Source organism: Humulus lupulus, chromosome 9, assembly GCF_963169125.1.
Source record: "Humulus lupulus chromosome 9, drHumLupu1.1, whole genome shotgun sequence".
NCBI lineage: Eukaryota > Viridiplantae > Streptophyta > Magnoliopsida > Rosales > Cannabaceae > Humulus > Humulus lupulus.
Window position 1 is genome coordinate 17,236,911 of NC_084801.1, and position 13,918 is coordinate 17,250,828.

Here is a 13,918-nt window from a genome sequence, read left to right on the forward strand (position 1 = left end):
ACAAAAAATGGCTCTTCATTATTTCCTGCCTCTCTTTGGAGCCATAAAATGTCATAATGGCCTTCCTCAATAGTTGTACCGACAGTTGTGTGGTTACCGAAGAGTGGGCTGACGTGGGAGGCGGTTGAGGAGACGTGATTGGAGGGATGCGGGTGCAGGCATGATGATATGTCTGGGGAGACGTGCTTGCAGCGGCCGAAGGGACTATTGAGTGGACGATTCCATTAATGTTTGGCAGGAGAGAGGACACTCTTCTTTGCATATAAATAAGAGTTTTCATTCCTTTTTTCACTTTACCCTCTTCATTCTTCAAACGCATCAAACATCCCGAGTTAAGCCAAGCTCTGAAGCTCCTTACTCTCACCTGTGCTTAGACACCCATTGATGATGTTTCTCAACTCCGAGCACGTCCCGCAAGCTAGCAGCAAGTAAGTTTCCCAACTTTTCCTTTTCTGGTTTGGCATTGTGCAAAAAATAATTTATTTTTCTCTACATTCTTCACTGTTTTCGTAAGTGGATTTTTGGAAAGATTCTTAGATTTGTTAAATGCATGTAGCTTGAATCTAAAAATAAATTATTGTTATGGGTAGTTCTAGGCATGGGTCATGTATATCAAATTTTTCAAAAACTAGATCCTTGATGTCCTTTTTTAGTTGACTTGCGTTCAGTGTTCTTGAAGAACACCAAGAACATTTCTTGAAAAAAAATCGAAAACCCTTCGTTGCCTCAGTTTTTCATGCCTTTTGATTCGATCTGTTTGTTGGTTGGTACACCGTACCATTTATTATTTTGGTCTGGTTGGTACAACCCAAGGTGTCTATACCGACTAGCACTATTCGGTGCTCTCACCTCATCTTTCCCATTTTCCTTGTACGCGCAGACTATCAGGGAAGGTGATCGCCGGACCGGTTTGCAAACTCATCACTTGGGGATCATTAATGGCACGTATTAAGAAAACTACCCATGGTGCAGATGATGAAGACCCCCATGTGGTACATCATGCCCTGTCAGGGATGTCCAGGAGGTCCTGCCCCCAGAGGAAGAGCTGAGCATCTCGAGGCAGGAAGAGAAGATCGAAACAGAGTATGCCACAGAGATCTACACCGAGGCTATTCTTAACCCCTAACCAGAGACGGAGGAGGCCCCCCTATATGTAGCTTTGACTAACACCATCTTTAATAAACAATTGCAAAATGTCAAAGAGCATTTCAAGCTCGAAGATGTTTCAATCCTCAAACCTACTGCCTCACAGACTGTCGAGCACCCCGAGGCCCAATTCTGCGCCTGGAGCAGGTTTTAGATTACTGCTGGCACCACTCTTCCACTTTTGCCATACTTCCAAAAAGTGGTAAATTATTTTGGGGTTCGCCCCACCCAGATCAGTCCTAAGGGCATAAGGTTCCTCTCAGCCCTCTATGTTTTATACAAGTCCTTAAATTGGCCGATGTCGTCTGCGCATGAAGTAAATTACCTTTTTGACCTCAAATCCACTCCCCGACAAGGCCGCTCGGAGTATTTCTACTTTATCCATAGAGACTCTAATGTTTATTTAGCTAATACCAAAGGTATCTCAAAGTTTGGAGAATATGCCAGCCAATACTTTGTTACGGTGGACATTGCTGCCAATCACTTGTCATTTCGACGTAACGGTACCTTCAGATGGCCAGCCCACACCAGGGAGATGGAGAAACAAGCTAGAGAACTAGTTATCATGGACCCTATCTACAAAGACCTAGTGGCCCTAACCACTGCAAAAAAACTTGCCAATGTCGGGCTCTACCCTAACCCCAAGGAAAAGGATAAGGGTGTCACCCCTACCAGGCAGTCGCCTAGGAAACAGCCGCCCAACACCAAGTCACCCAGTCACCCACCACACAGCAAAAAACCAAAAATGTCATCCGTGCCCCCAACCAGACCTTACAATTCCCATCGGACAAGGAGTTTGGGTGGAATCGTAACCTGTTGAACGCAACGCTCCCAAGACTGTTGCTGCCCCCCAGTCCGAAAAGGGGAAACAAATTGAAGTTGAGTGCATAGACTCCGACTCATCAGAGAGTGATGAGGATACCCCACTTGGGGCCACTGGCTGTTCGGAGGGAGCGACAGAGAGTGATCTGACATCGCTTATTTGCACTTATTTATAGTCTTCTTGATTATTTCTACATATTTTGACCCTGCCTGTTCTACTTTTTGACCTCTTCTTTTTGTTTTGCAGATATGTCATCCACTTTTTTTAAGAAGTTTGCTAAAAAAAAGGTCGAATTCCCCAACGACGAGAGCCCTTCGGCCATGCATCAGAATATTGACCTCCTACTGAGGCTACCAAGCAGGTTGAACAGGCTCTTGAGAAGACTCCCTCGTGCAAATCTAGCAAAAGCAAGGTAACCTCTGTTAAAGGAACTGGCCCCTCCACACCTGTAAGAGAGTCCCCTATTCCGAGCAATGTTCAGCAGGTGCTGCTGAGGACCATGCCGAAGAGGTTAACGATCCTCTAAAGAAGGCTTTGGAAATTCACCAGAGGCATGTAAAAAGGGTGTCTGCCTCCCAGAGAAACTTTTTGGCTACCTTGGGTACCATATCTCTGGAGAATATCAATATCAATGGTCTCCAAGATGTTGTCAGGGTAAGTGTTCCATCTGCCTGGTATTGTTATTTTTTTTATTATTTCCTTTGTTAATTCCTCTAACTTCCTTCTTTTAATGTTGTAGGGCATCTTGGCACTTAGCTATGCTCACCACCGAGTTAAGGTGGTGAACAAGCAGGTGAGCAACTTGCTGAAGGACTCTGAGGAGAATGTTTCCTTAAAAGCCCAGGTTACCCAGCTGACCGAGTAGGTCCAGGAGCTGCAGTAGATTTCTAAGCAAATTACCAAGGATAATGAGGGTCCCCAAGTTGCTGCTGAACAAAGGAACTTGGACGTTGATCAACTGGAGAGAAGGGTGGAAGAGCTAAAGGACATTGCCATGAGAAATGCTGCCGAGGGGAGAGTCGTCCAAGAAGAGAGGGATGAACTGGCAAAGGCCCTCGATGATGAGAAAGCTGAAAGGGTTGTTGATGTCGTGGCCTACGAGGCTTTTGGCATGAGTACCTTCTACAACTTCTGGGTGCACAATAAGGGGGTCGACTACTGCTATCTGGGGGAGGCTTTTGATGAGCTTATGCAATATTGTACTAAATGGGAACAAGTCGAGGTCCAGACTGTGTCTACCAAACAAATTTCAGTTGTTTGGGACCCTGCTTTCTCTGTCAGCGAAAAAGATAACACACCGACTCCTGAGGATTCTGCTCTGCCCTCTAGTCCGAATGCTTTAGCTGACACCTCTGTCCTTGCCAACCAGCCCCAAAACTTGCCTGTCGTCCAGCCTCAAAACCAACCAAATGACCAGCCTCAAGACCATTGAAGCACTTAACATTTCTAGCCTTTCTTTTATTTTTGTAAGGACAAAAAATGGCTGAACCAAGCAGCCTTTAATCTCAAGCACCCTTTTTTTTATTTTTTTTGTGAAGACAGCATGGTTGAGTCGATCAGTCTTTAATCTCAGACAATCTTAACACTTATCTATAAAATGCTTCTCGATTTGACTGTATATCTTCTTGTACCTTATTTTATATTACTACTTAGCATACTATTTTTGGAGTTATGCGGCTCTGTAAATCGAAGCTGTTCAATTTTTTCGAATGAGTTGTAAACAAAAACGGTTCAAACCTATCTACATAAATTTTTTTATGGCTCTTTTTGTTGCTCAGTACATACCGAGCAAAGCTGAAGCACTTTAACATTAATAAAATTAACATTTATAATTCCTTTTAATTACGCGCTTTTTCCTCTGTTTGTCCATGTATGACTATGGTGCCCCCAAGTGACTGAGCAGGATTCATAACTCATGGATTATCCTCTTGGTCACTTGCTAATTGCCCAGAGTTTCTTATACTAACATGTTCTAGACCAATTGGGTTTTCCAAAACCTATAAAGGTTTCATACACTGTCAACAATCCGTGACATATGCACTAGTTAGCAAGATAATCATTGTAAATTAAGGCTCATAAAAATGGACAAAAATCGTGTCTTATTGATTAAAAATTAACCATACAAGTTGTGTCGCAAAAATCGTAACTTACATTCAAAAATACTAATTATTACAAGAAATTGGCAATTCGTGCATGTGCACAATTAATATAGTTATCTTGAAAGTGATCTTTATTGGTAGTACTTCCTCAGGTGTTCCCCATTCCAGTAACAAGGGACAGGTACTAACTGGAGATCTTCATCGTACCGTGCTAACTTGTACGTGTCAGGCGGTACTATCTCTGTAACCTGGTAAGGACCCTCCTAGCTTGGATCTAGTATTCCTGCTGAGGTATCTTGATTTTTTGGGAATATACTTCGCAGGACTAAATCACCCACATCAAACTTTCGTTCCTTAACTCTGGAATTGAAGTACCTGACAACTTTTTGCTGATGGACTTTTCGCGTCTTTCTTCAATCTGGTCTAAAAATTTGGCTAGCAACTGGTGGTTATGATCCTGGTCGTATGCCATATGCCGGTGAGATGGGGGATTAACCTCAATCGGCAACATTGTTTCATACCCATATGTGAGTTCAAAGGGGGTATCACCAGTGGTTGTTCGCTCGGTAGTCTTCTATGGCCAGAGTACTTCAGGTAATCTCTTAGGCCAGTTTCATTTAGCCTCTTCTAGATGCTTCTTTAGAGTGTCATTGAAGGTTTTGTTAACTACTTCTACCTTCCCATTTTCTTGAGGGTGCAAGACTGTTGAAAAGCTTTTTGTGATGCCCTGCTTGGCACAGAAATCAGTGAATAGTTGGCTGTCAAACTGGGTTCCATTGTCGGACACTATCTTCAAAGGTAAACCAAACCTACAAATTATATTTTTCACCACAAAGTCCAGTAATTTTTGGAATTGATGGTCGCCAGTGGCTCGGATTTTGTCCACTTGGTGAAGTAATCAACTGCCACTACTCCATATTGTACGCCCCCTTTCCCTTTGGTAGCCGACCAATAAGGTCAATTCCCCAAATGGTGATGGGCCATGGACTTTCCATTTGAGTAAGCTCGTTTGGGGTTGCCTGAGGTATCTTGGCAAACCTTTAACACATGTCACATCTTCGGGCATGCGCAAAGGCATGTTAATTCATAGTTGGCCAGAAGTAGCCTTGCCTTAAAATCTTCTTAGAAAGACTTTGCCCCCCCCCCCCCCAGCATGATTTCCACAGAAACCCTCATGTACCTCCTCCAGTAGTCGTTTGGTTGACACATATCCCCTTCTGTACATAACCCCGTCCAGGATTAGGTACCGAGCAGCTTTCCTCATCAGTTTTCTAGACTCATTACGATTTCTAGGAAGGGTTCCATGCTCTAGGTAAGCTGCAATTGGGGTCATCTAGGATGGAGTATCGTCTATCAGAAGGATTGGCTCTAGCAGGTTGATACTGGTTTTGGCCAGGTACTCAATAGAAACTAGGTTGGCCTTGTCCACCACAGCATTGATGCCCAGTCTGGCCAGTGCAACTACTATGGCGTTCTGTTCTCTTGGTATCTGTTGGATGGTGTATTTCTTGAACTGAGAAAACAGGTCCTTGATCTTACTAAGATAAGCCATCATTTTTTCTCCCTGAGCAATGTACTCATCGAGGACTTGATTGACAACAAGCTGCGAATCACTGTATATATCCAAGAACTCAGCTTTTACTTCTTTTGCTAACTTTAGGCCCACGATTAATGCTTCGCACTCCGCTTAGTTATTAGATGCATTAAACCCAAAATGGAGTGCACAATGGATGCGTTGCCCTTCAGGCGTTATTAGTGTAAGATTGGGCCAGACAACTGTTCGATAGACAAGCCATCGACATCCAAATTCCATACTTGTGCTTCATTCTCGGGATGAATAGTACTAGACTCTGGTTGTTCGATGTTCTGCTCAGCACCTGTACTAGGCGGTGGTCCAGATTCTGATGGCTGCTTGACCATTTCCTCGTCTGTTTTTGGTACTCTTGTACAGTCAACAAGAATGTCTGCTAGAGCCTGACTTTTAATTGTTGTTCGGGGCTGATAGGTGATCTCATACCGACCCAGCTCTATAGACCATTTTAGTAGCGGACCAGAGGTGTCCGAATTTTGTAGGACTTGACATAATGGTTGGTCAGTAAGGACATTGATGGGATGAGCTTGGATGCATGGATGAAGTTTTCTGGAAGACAAGAGCAGGAAGTAAGTCAATTTTTCAATTAGGGATACCTGCTTTCTGCCCCGACCAGCCTTTTACTAATGTAATAGACTGGATGCTGGACTCTGCCTTCCTCTTTGACTAGGATTTCTTTGACAGCGTGTTCCGCCACTGCTAAGTATATGCACAGTTCTTCACCCTCGAGGGGTTTTGAAAGGATCGGGGGTTATGCCAGCTATTGTTTTAGAGTTTGAAAGGCTTGTTCGCATTCCTTGGTCCGTTCAAACTTCTTGGTACCCCTGAGGATATTAAAAAAATGGAATGCACTTATTAGTTGATTTGGATACAAACTTGCTCAGTGTTGCTATACGCCCTATCAAGCTTTGCACGTCTTTGATCCTGGCTGGTGAGTGCATGTCCAGCAGCAATTTTATTTTCTCAGGGTTTGCTTATATTCCTCTGGATTTCACTATAAACCCCAAAAACTTGTCTGACCCCACACCAAAGGAGCATTTCAAAGGGTTCAATTTCATTTTGTACTGCCTCAGAATGTTGAAACATTCCTCCAAGTCACCATTGTGCCCCCTAGCCTTTTTGGATTTCACTAACATATCATCAATGTAAAATTCCATGTTATTTCCAATCTGGTCCTTGAACATATGGTTTACCAGTCGTCGATATGTGGCTCCAGCGTTTTTAAGGCTGAACGACATGACCCTATAGCAGTACAACCCTACGTCTGTGTGGAAACTGGTGTGCTCCTGGTCGGGGGGATGCATGCTAATTTGGTTGTACCCCGAGTAGGCATCCATAAATGTTAAAATCGCATGACCGGCTGTAGCATCCACCAGCTAGTCAATTCTAGGAAGTGGGAAACAATCTTTCGAACATGCTTTATTTATGTCTGTGAAGTCTATGCATACCCTCCATTTTTCATTAGGTTTTGGTACCAACATGAGGTTGAACACCCATACCGAGTAGAAATCTTCCTTAATGAAATTGTTATTATGAAGTTTCTCTACCTCCTCCCTTAACACCTTAACCCTATCTTTATCAAGTAACATCCTCTTCTGTTGTACGGGCTTGAAGTGATCAGTATTAATATTAATGGTGTGGCTTATAATTTTCAGGCAAATCCCAACCATATCCTCATGGGACCAGGCAAAGACGTCTTACTTGTCTCGAAGAAACTACATCAAAGTGGATCTTATGTCCCTGGAGAGCCCTTTCCCTACCTTGACAACCCTGGTCGGGTATTATGGGTCAAGGGGGACTTCTTCTAATTCTTTAACAGAGCCTACGTCTGTATCAATATCCCTAAAACGGGGGTCTATGTCCTCCCCCCCCCCCCCGTTTCAGGCTGCATCCTATTTCTGGTTACTGGGACTTGCAAGCTGTGCGGTGGAGACTGCCTTTCCTGCTTTTTTCATTGAAGAGTTATAGCACTCCCTAGCTACTAGTTTGTAATGACCCAACTATTTCTAAGACATTGGACCATTAAAACTGCTGACATAGCTACTATTTTCGAGAAAAACATACATAAAAAAAAAACATAACTTTATTAAAACCCAAAATATTGTATTGTGCAAATTACAAAATAAGATGTAAAATGTGACATGGTATGGGATCCCATTGTTTATAAAACATAAAACATAACTTTAATTCAATTGTTTAAAAACTAAGTGTAGAATTACAAAAGAACATAATTTAAAAGACTAAAAATAATTAACTTCGTCCTCGATCGACACACAGTCCATTGAATCCGACTGAGCTATTCACCTTGGGGCCATACCGCTTTTGTTGAACCCGTACAACAGCTGCTTTCATGGCTCTTGATATTTGATGCTCAAATTAATTCGCTCCAGGGTATTCTTGAACAGGATGTTGGCGGATGACCCATGGTCGATCATTGTTCGGGCCACAATCATGTTGGCAATCTGGACTTCCACAACCAAAGGGTCATAATGTGGATGACGCGCATGATCAGTGTATTCTTCGTTGAATATGATGGGCTCACACTCATAGCGAGGCTACTTGGGAGTACGCTCCTGGACAACCAGTACATCATTGTCATGCTCGTATCTAAGGAAACGAGCGTATTTCTCTCGTGCCTTGCCGGTATTACTGGCCAAATGTTGTCCTCCAAAAATCATATCTAACTGACCAGCTACTGGTGGTGGTAAGAGAGGTTGATTACCCTGATATTGCTGCCGTGGATGCTGGTCGGTCATACATACCTCTTCAGATGAGCATTGTTTTGTCAAATGAGGAATTCTATCTCTTCCTTCAGGTGGTTACATTCATTGGTTTCATGACCATAGTCATTGTGAAACCGGTAGAACTTAGTCATATCATGTTTGTCAACATCCTTCCTCATTGGTGGAGGTCTTCTGTACGGTACGACCGCCTGGGTAGTGCTGAAAACATCTGCACGGGGCTCCAACAAGATGGAGTAAGTAGTAAACTTAGGAACATACTCTCGTGGTTTGGGCTGCTCGATAATTTTAGGCTTCGTATTGCCATTCTAGTTACTACTACTTCTAGCCTCATTACCACATTTGTTGTTTATGTCCCCATTTTTACTTTCTCCTGGTGTGTTAGTGGTATTCCCAGCTTCTGTTTTTCCCTGCCCAGCAGTTGCTTGAATTGGATTATCTACCTTCCATTCAGCCTCCTCAAGCTTAATAAACTCTTTTGCCCAATCAAGGAATTTCTAGGTAGTACGCGCAGACTTCCTCTTCAAGTTGCTCCAAAATAGGCTTTTTACTTTGACTCCTAAGTTGATGGCTATCGATTTACCATCATCGCTCAGGGATTTCACCTTGGTGGCCTCCTGCATAAAATGTTGAATGTAGTCCTTTAAACGTTCATTATCTCTTTGTTATATGTCCACCAGGTCATTAGGCTCGGCTGGAAGGGGCATTGCCAAAGAAAATTGGGAATAGAATATGAGTACAAATTCATCCCATGATGTAATTGACCCTGGATGTAGCTTGAAGAACCACTGCTAGGCGATTTCCAACATAGTGGCAGGGAAGATCTTACACCTTGCATCATCCCAAACCCCTTGGAGATCAGTTTGTAGTTCAAAGTTGTGAACATGAAGCACTGGGTCTTCCTATCCAGTGTACATCTTCCATGTTGGCATCTTGAACTTGATAGGTATGGATGTTAACAGATCCAACTGGGCCTGGATGTTTGGGTCTGCAGCTGCCTGGGGTTGCGCTGCATTGCAGACCTCATCCATTCCCGGGTCCCGAACAGGCTAAGGCGGAGCTATGTTAATCGAGTTCTGATTTTCCCTATTGCGATTGAGAGTATCTCATAAATCTTCACCTCCCCTGGAGCCTATTCAGTTGAATACATAGTTTGGTCGTGGCCTTCCCCCAGCGTTTTGTCTATCTGCTCGACCTGGTACTGGAGGTACTCCCTAGAACCATTCACCTCGGGGTGGATGGTTGATTGGGGAATCCTGCCCTTGTGGGAAAAACGATCCTTCAGGCTGGTTACCCCTCTGATCTTGATTATTCTGTTGGTGGACTTGGCTCGCTATCTCGTCATGAGCATATTCATCGGCATAGTGGGGTCTGTACGCACTACTAACCTTTGGTTCCTCTCTTCTAGATCTTGGTCGGTACTCATGGTGCTGTTTGTACTGATCAGGCTGTTGTTGGTTGTTTCAGGGCTGACCACTCCTATTCGGCTCTGGTGCTTGATCGGTAAAATATGATGTGCAAGTATACACAATCGATTCAAGTAATAAAATAGTAAGTAATGTATCGTTCCCACGAGGACTATCAACCAATTACCAATAATTTCTTTTAAATTTCTCTTTGGCAATCAAAAATAGAGTGATGTTTAAACTAAGACTTAAAATTGAAATAAACTTTGCAATAATAAAGATTGATTCAATAATTAAAAACATAAGGTATTAACTTCATCAACTTTTCAACCTGTTAATCTTACTAACCAGTGCATATAATTCTTCAATTTCTATCCTAACAGCGGGTTAACTAAAACAATCATAATTCTTTTTCAAGATAAAAAGATCTCAACCTATATGCAAACTTTCTACATATCTGTGATAAGTTTTAACATATAGCAGGCATGAAGCATAGAAACCCTAAATGCTACACAAATCCTACAGGTACTATCGTCCTATACGCAATTTGTGTCTATATGATTATAGAATATTCGACTCCTCTCTCTCGGATCTCGAATCAAAATCATAAATCATGTAAATAGTGATCAATTATCCACACGCATTAAGCACAAATCATATAGATAAATGATATAAGAAGAAAATATTATATCACTTCATAAAAGATTAACAAATATCCAAGTGACTACATTAAACCCTAGAACAGATGTTTAGTTCATATCAGACACGACTAAAATCATAAAATAATTGTCTAGAAACATAAAATTGAACTACTAAAAACTAAGAGAAAAGTGAAGCAAAATAGATCAACAGCTCCCAATCCCCAATCCCATAACTCTCTGAAAATCCATCCTCCCCAAAAAACCTAATTCTCCCCTTAATTTATAATATTTTCAACCTAAATAAGATATTTGTTTTCACTTCAGGGAGGCGCGTCACGGCCCTTGCATTTCCATGCTGCGGCCCGTGTCTTCAAAATGCCTAGGAGATTTGTGCCTCCGTATTCAAGTGACGCGACCCGTGTGAAAACCCAGATTTTCTTTGCTCTCTGCCACTCATCATGCCGCGGCCCTAAAGAGCATGTCGTGACATTAATTCATGCCAGATTTGAGTAGTTCTGACTTTGCTAGAGTTGCGGCCCTTAAGCCCATGCCGAGACTCTATTTTTTTTCTTCAGAATTTGACCATTTTAAATCCTTCCTTCATCAACTTCATCAAAAACTTCTTCTAGCTCCTCCTTATGCCAATTTGACTTGAACAACCACAAAAAATTCCATTTTTCCACTATTATCTCTTCTTTTCACATTTAGCTCATGATTCAAGGCACCGACCTACAACAAAGACAAACACAAGAGTAATCTTGCACACAAAAAAGACTCAAGATTACTACAAAAACACATCCAAAAACAACATTTAGAAAACTGCTTGTCAAGCTTATTCTTTTGAAGGCTCTGAGGATATGGGACCTTTATATGGTGAACTATGCTTATTTCTGGCTGCTTCTCTAAGTTCTCAGTAACATTTGACCCACTCATTTTCTTCTCCTTATCAACCAATTTTGGCTCTTTTAACTCCTTGCCACTCCTCAAGGATATTGCATTGCACTGTTCTTTTGGGTTCACCTCAGTAGTGCTTGGTAAGTTCCATTGAGCACGGTTTGTCATCAAAGTAGCCAACTGCCCAATTTGAGTCTCCAAACTCCTGATAGATTCCATGGTTTCGGTCATGAACTGGTTCAGTACATTGGACTATGCGTCAGGTTGTTTCATATGTGTTGGCTGATGTGGTTGTGGTTGTGGAGGTGGGTATTGTTGCTGACTTTGAGGGAAAGGCTGTTGTGCAGCTTATTATTTGTCCATGAGAAGTTAGGATGATTCCTCCACCCTTGGTTATATGACATCGAAAAGGGGTTGTTGGTTGGTCTTTGAAAATTTCCTATAGCTTGGACTTGTTCCATAGGTATATTATTCATATCCATGGTAGGACACTGATTTAATGGATGAACACTTCCACATGCCCCACATAAACTCTGTACTTGCATGGTTTGAGCTGACAAGTTGCTCTATTGTAACTGCTTCGTTAAAGTTGCCACTTGCGTTGTAAGCATGGAAATAACATCCAATTCAATTTGGTTGTCCCCTTTTAGTTGGCCACTGGTAGTTATTCATTTCCATCTCCTCTAGCAATTCATACGCCTCATTAGCACTCTTGCTCATGAATGCACCTCTTGTTGCAGCATCTATTATGGTACGAGTAGTACCATTCAACCCATTATAAAAATTATGGACTAGCATCCACTTCTCTATACCATGATGTGGGCACTTCCTTAACAACTCTTTAAATCTTTCCCATGCATCATAAAACAACTCTTAGTAATAATTATTGATTTCCCCTCTCAACTTTGCAGCTTTTGCTAGAGGGAAAAACTTTGCTAGGAACTTTTGATCGAGCTCTTCCCATGTGGTAATAGAGTTAGCCTATAGCGAAATCAACCAACTCTTAGTGCGGTCCCTTAGAGAAAATAGGAATAATCTAATTCTAATCGCATCGTCACTCACCCCATTAATCTTAAATGTTGCACATAGCTCCAAGAAATTGGCTATGTGCAAATTAGGATCTTCCATGGGCAACCCCCCAAACTGAATAGTAGACTGCACCATTTGTAATATTGTTTGCTTAATCTCAAAATTATTTGCAGTGATCGTGGGGTGTCTAATGCATGAATGCACTCCTGTGACAGTAGGAAGTACATAGTCTCTAAGCGTCCTTGGTCCTTGTTCCACTAGGACTTCTGCAATATTTGGGATAGTATTAACATTAGCAGCTTTGATTGTTGCATTTCCTTGATTCTCAGCCATGGAAAAATCCAACTTTTTCTTTATCTTTCAGTTTTGTTTGCATGTTCTTTCAAGTTTAAGATCTACCGGTGTAACGGCCTAAACTCCAGGGACCGTTACGGTGTGCCTTGTAAACAATGTTAAACTCGCTAATCGAGTCATTTGGCTAAAATCGTGTAACTAAGTATGATTAGTGGTTTAAGGATTAAAAATTTTAGTTAAGATATAACGTTTCATTAGAGCATTCATTGTATACATTGGGATCCCAAAAATATAATTTAAAGGTTTATTACAAGAAAATATTTACAACCAGCCGATCTAAGCGGAAAAACAGGGTTTAACCCTAGTTCTTCTTCAAACCTCGGTCGTGGTATTCGAGCAGCTGCATATGTACACATCATCACCTAAGCTCTTCAACTCAAGGATGGTCCAGCTTTCTTTTGCCTTCACCTGCACCATATAGCACCCGTGAGCCGAAGCCCAGCAAGAAAACTTAATATGCTCATGAACAGCCATATCATGACATCAAATCATAAGGCACATGCCTAGCAAATACAACCCTATTCAAGCAGGCAAATGAGTTCACGTAATGATGAATGTACAACATCAACCGATGATCATAATAATCATCCCGGGCTTGTAGCCTCAAATAGAAGAGTGACAGTTGTACTAGTCACTAAGATGGGTTCTGTTCCCAATAGCCATGTGACGATAGGGTCACGGGGGCTTTATATATAAAGGATCATTTCACTAGCTTAAACAAGATAGGTGCTCAATGAACTAGTCACCAATATAACCTACCGCATGACCATAGAGTCACAACCGTGGGATTTCGCTCCCTAGCCATATGACAAGCAGTCACCTAGGCCTTTGACCCTGGCTCTGAGTAACTAGCCTAGACTAGTCAAGCGCTTATAATTTTCATCGACCTTAGGGTCGGTCCAGCATTAATGCTCCTAGAGTCATTCAACGCTGATATCGATTAGATCTAATCTTTTATCGGCCCTACGTCCAAGACGTTTATGTCATTTCTGACTCTCGGGTCAGTAATACGCGACCAGTGCCGTCCCTGACTAATAAGTGCCATACACAAGTAAGCAATGCTACCAAACATATATCATATGTCAAATATCCAAATATAGGGCATTCAGCATACTTACTTAACAATTGCTAGCATAATTAGGATCATGCATAAACGCAGAGGCTCAAGCTCTGAACAATCTCATATTCAATATC